Source organism: Eurosta solidaginis, chromosome 1, assembly GCF_040869045.1.
Source record: "Eurosta solidaginis isolate ZX-2024a chromosome 1, ASM4086904v1, whole genome shotgun sequence".
NCBI classification, from domain to species: Eukaryota; Metazoa; Arthropoda; class Insecta; order Diptera; family Tephritidae; genus Eurosta; species Eurosta solidaginis.
The window spans coordinates 295,891,166-295,897,165 of NC_090319.1; positions in this window are offsets into that span (position 1 = coordinate 295,891,166).

Below are 6,000 nucleotides of genomic sequence, written 5' to 3' on the forward strand. Positions count from 1 at the left end.
ATTCAAAAATTTTTGCGGCCATGCAAGAAAACGTCTACAGTCATCCAAGTGTAAAGTTACTAATGTGTGGTGAATAAAAAGTTTATAAAGGCCATTGAATACCTAAAACAAAGAAAAAAATTACCGGAAACGAAGCTGGTCTGTTTCGAAAAACTTCAATGGGCACTTTCAGCGAAAACCACTTTTATTGGGCTCTTTAAGCGATACGAAACATTTGTTTTCTGAACAGAACTGCCAAATGAAATACATAACTATTCTTAAATTTTCATTAAAAGGACTTTTTAAACTATTTTTCACTGTAATATTAAGAGGGAAAATCTGTATGCATAACCAAACTTTAAAATGTCAAAAAACTGTGAGAAAAGCCCTATAGACATGTTGAGCGAATGTAGCGAAAAGAAATTATGCCCAGTAATACGACATAAATCCCCCAGCGGGTTAGGGGCTTAGAATATACCCGCGGTAGGTAAACCTGTCGTAAGAGGCGACTAAAATACCGGATTCAACGAGTTTGTGTAGCGCAGCCTTTCAGGTGCCAGCGCAATACATTCCTTCTCCAAACCGAATTGTCAACCTCACCTATCAGTGGCGAATCCTGTTTCATTAACAGCCGAGGCTCTGGCGAACCCGAACTCCTCATGGATCTAGGGGGTGGGAGGACGGGATGACCTAGAAGGTCCACGTGTTCATAACAAATCGTTTCCGATATGATCGGGCTTGGTACCGGAACGTGCCGGATCTGCATCCGGCAAAGGACCACCAACTCGATAACACTCCCCAAGGTAGGGTTACCAGATGTCCGAGAAGTGAATCGGGGACACTTCCAGCAAAAAAGGTAACTTTTAATAGTAACTTTTAATAGTAAAAAGTTTGACCAAGTTTAACCTTCTAAACGCAGTCGAAGACAGGCAATTGCACCCAGTCAACTGCAAAAATTTATATATTTAATATTGAAAATAATTTAACAATTCGCACAAACATGTTTATTACAGATAATCTATATATATAAAAAGAAGTGTACATTTTGATTGTCACTCTATAACTCGAGAACGGATAGAAAGATTGCCATGAAATTTTTAGGAAAGATACAGGAAGGAGAGATGATGGTTAGTTGATTTTGAGATCCCAAATCGGTTTAGCCATTCTTGAGTTATGATTTTTTTTAGAAAAAATTCAATCTAATATGTATATAAAATTCTTCTGTCACGGTTTTAGAGGCTTAACTCCTCCGAAACGGCCGAACCGATTCTCATGAAATTTTGCGAGCAAATTGGGTAGGTCTGAGAATCGGCCAACGTCTACCTTTTTTTCGCTACGTGCCTAGAGTCTTGAGATCAAAACGTGGACCCGGGTACCCCTAGAATGTTTTTATACAATATGGATATCAAATGAAAGCTGTTGATGAGTGCTATAGTACAGGATAATTTTCATACCCCTGGGTGACTAGGGTCTCGAGATATAGGCCAAAACGTGGACCCGGGTACCCCTAGAATGTGTTTATACAATATGGATATCAAATGAAAGCTGTTGATGAGTGCTATAGTACAGGGTAATTTTCATGCAACTGGGAGGCTAGGGTCTCGAGATATAGCCCAAAACGTGGACCCGCGTACCCTAGAATGTGTTTATACAATATGGATATCAATTGAAAGCTGTTGATGAGTGCTATAGTACAAGATAATTTTCATACAACTGGGAGGCTAGGGTCTCGAGATATAGCTCAAAACGTGGACCCGGATACACATAGAATGTGTTTTTACATTATGGGTATCAAATTGAAGCTGTTGATGTATGCTTTAGTACAGAGTAAGTTTTACACCGCTGGGTGACTACGGTCTCGATATATAGGCCAAAACATGGACCCGGATACACCTAGAATGTGTTTTTATATTAAGGGTATCAAATTAAAGCTGTTGATGTGTGTTATAATACAGAGTAAGATTTACACCGCTGAGTGACTACGGTCTCGAGATATAGGGCTAGAGTTGTGCTTTTTCGTTCATTTCAGAGATTCGATTCTTTAGTTCTTTTTCTGATGAACGAACAAGTTGTTCTTTTTGTTCATCTGTTCTTTTTTGTTTTCAAGCAAATTTGTTCACTGCTGCTTGCACCCGCGAAAAAAGCCAACAAGTATAGATGAGGGTGTGTATGCAGCAATGCTTTGTGTAGGTATTTTTAAATATGTTATGAATAAATAAGTTAATATATATATATATGTTTAATTAACTTCAAAAAAAGTTACAAATTTCGGAAGATCCAGGAAATTGAAAGAGTACAGACACAAATTGTAAAAATGATCTTTTCAAGTTTAATAAATGTAATTAGTTTCTTACAAAAGATGTTTCTCATAATTAGTCCATACATATATTGATGTAGTAGTGCCACACACAAAGCTGACTACACATATCTTTAGTGTAAGTGGCATCATCGACATTCGTGCTCAGAATTTCTGCGTATGTATGTATGAATTTACAATGTTCGCGAACGAGAAGTGAGAAAGAATAACATTAGATAAAACGAACTAAACTAACAAATGAACTAAAAGAACAAATAGAACCGAAATCGAAGATCTAGTTCACTTGTTCAGTTGAGAGACCCAGTCAATTGAATAAGTTCAGAACGAAACGACCCAACTCTATATAGGGCAAAACATGGACCCGGATACCCCTAGAATGTGTGTGTATTATGGATAATCAAATGAAAGCTGTTGCTGAGAGCTTTTAAGTAGTTTTCATTGTGATATTCGATTTAGTCGCATTAACCTGGCAAAACTGATAAATATGCATGCGAAGCCAAAATAAAGACATGAACTAATAATACCCACATATGTACCTATTTACACGTCCTATTCGATTTGACTGAAATTTGGCATATAAATTTGCCTATATTAGTATTTACGATGCTTTTTTCCGGGAAGTACACCAGAGACGGACTGGGACTGGGATTAGGACTAGGACTGGGACTGAGACTGAGACTCGGAGTGGGACTGGGACTGAGACTCGGAATGGGAATGGAACAAAATACATACCACCCTCTGGGACTGGCAATAAGAGGTGAAGAAGAAGGAGGAAAACTTGAGAGAAAAAAAAGAGAGAAGGAGGCTCATAAAGAGATAGAATTAGACGAAGATGGAGATGAAGCGAAAAAGACGGAGGGAGGAGTGAATAAAAAGATTAGGAAAAAGTTTAGAGAGGTAGGGCAGAGTTAGACGGAAAAAGCTTATTAAAGAGTATGCAGATAGGCCAAATTTAGGGCAGAACAACGTGTCGGGTCTGCTAGTTATTTATACTGTAACGAATTTACTTGCAAATTCTCTTATTTGCAATCCTCTGCTGAGTTCGTATCACTAAACTGTTGAATAAATAACTCCAATATTGAATAATGGAAAAATGACCTTTATTAAATTACTTCACAATAACACTTATACTTTGATACTCGCTGGCTTGATAACCAAACTGATTGATAACTCAAATGAAACTCTACTATTGGCCGCCAGATCGCGTGCTTAATCAATAACTGATTGATTGCTCAACTCAAACTGAATTACAGCGCCTCTACATCTGTAGCCTTTTATACTCTTTGGTTTCCTCGTTCGCATTTTTCTAGAATCTACTAGCAATGTCCATGAGCTCTCAGCTATAACTAAAATTGCACAATTTTATACATCTTTTAAGCGCTTCCAGAATCTACTAGTCCAGTAGCTCTCAAACTTCTCAGATATATGCATGTGTTAGTGCATTGACTCTCCGCTGCTCGTATTCGTACATGGTACATATGTGTAGACGCAATTATTTATTCGTTTATTTAGATACATAATGATTGAATTATTGATGTAAATGTTTGTAGTTTACAGTCTCTCGCGCACACATAGGCGTATAAGTAAATGCATCTGTGTGTGAAATCTCTCGGCTGCCTTATATATGTGTATACATGATTTGATTATTGACGTAAATATCGCTTAGCATGCCTTAGCATCACTTTAGTGATGGTATAGCTTAGTGATGCTAATATCCGTGACACTGCCCTCCACCTAAGTCAGATCGTCCCGATCAGACAAATCTCTCGATCTAAACGCTGCTAATCTCTCCAAATGAACCACTTTCATTTTGATTCGTGGTTTGGTAGTGGTTTGTATGCTGTATACTACATCGTTGATCCGTTTTACAACTTTGTATGGGCCTTCCCAGTTACACTGCAATTTCGGGGACAAACATTTCTTTCGTTGTGGGTTGTATAGCAGCACCAAATCTCCTTCCTGAAACCCTTCCGAATTAATTGCTTTATCGTACCTTGCTTTCATTTTGTCACTCATAATCTTTGCTCGTTGCCTTACCAGATCGTGTATCTCTCTCAGCTCTTCTTCCAAGACACCAGTGGATTTCTTGACATTCCTCTCCGCATCGGCATCTATCCCATACTTCAAATCAGCTGGCAGTCGAAGGTCATTGCCAAAAATTACCTTTGCGGGAGTTTGGCCCGTTGTGTCATGTACTGCCGATCGGTAGGCCATCAAGAATAATGATATGTGTGTATCCCAGTCCTTATGGTACTTGTCTACTACTTTCCTTAAATGCTCCTCCAATGTTCTATTGAAACGTTCCACCATACCATCGGACTGAGGATGCAATGCAGTTGTCCGTGTTTTTCGAATGCCCAACTTCTTGAACATTTCTTGGAACACAGCTGATTCAAAATTCCTGCCTTGGTCAGAATGTAACTCCATTGGTACACCATACCTTGCAACCCATTCGTTTTTAACCACTTCTGCTACTGTTTCTGCTTCTTGGTTTGGGATTGGGTATACCTTTGGCCATTTACTGAAATAATCCATAACCACCAGTACGTATTTGTTTCCGCAGTTGCTAGTAGGAAATGGACCTGCGACATCCACGGCGATCCTTTCAAATGGTGCACCTGAAATATACTGCTTCATCTGGCCATGACTTCGGGTTTTGGGCCCTTTCGCTCTGTTGCATACCTCGCAATTGGCAATCCACTCGGTGACCGACTGACGGCAACCAACCCAATAGAATCTCTGCTTAATTTTCTCGAGTGTCTTCGTGATTCCAAGATGACCTCCACTTGGACCATTGTGCAGCTCGCTGAGCACGTCAGGAATCCTCTTTCTGGGAATTTCTTCTTGCATTGACCATCCTCACTCTCCCATACTCGATGCAAGCAACCGGATATCAATTCTAAACTGTTCCACTGTGCCCAATATGACTTCGCAATGGGGCTCTCTGCTGACATCTCCTCTCTGCTTGGTCTTTCGTTTCGTTCGAGCCCTTGCATAACATGTGACAGATCTGTATCTTTTAGCTGACACTTTCTTAGTTGTTCCTTGTCCCATTCATCCGTACACGTTATAGTCATTAGCCGGACATCTATAATGTCTTCTTTAGCCTCTGCCTTTGAACAGTGCTTGCATTCCAAACTACATGGCCTTCGTGACATTGCATCGGCATTTCCATGGGTACTACCTTTTCGATGCTCAATGGAAAAGTCATAGCTTTGTAGTCGCTCGATCCACCGTGCCAATTATCCTTCCGGATTACGGAACTGCAGAAGCCATTTCAACGCTGCGTGATCTGTCCTGACACGGAATCGCTGGCCGTAGAGTTATTTGTGAAAATGTTTAATGCACTCTACCAATGCCAACAGCTCTCTCCGCGTAACACAGTAGTTCCTCTCTGGTTTTCCAATCGAACGGCTGTAATATGCAACTACCTTCTCCTGTCCATCGACCAGTTGTGATAAAACGCCTCCTATAGCATATCCACTCGCATCTATATCTAGAATAAATGTTGCTCCTGGAATCGGATATGCTAACATTGGGGCAGTGCACAAACGCTCCTTCAATGTTTGGAAAGCCACTTCTTGCTCCTTCTTCCATTCAAAAGCTTTATTTTTTCTTGTAAGCTCATGGAGGCTATGGGCTACGCTGGAAAAATTTGGTACAAATCGGCGGTAATATGTGCACAGCCCAAGGAAACTTCTTAA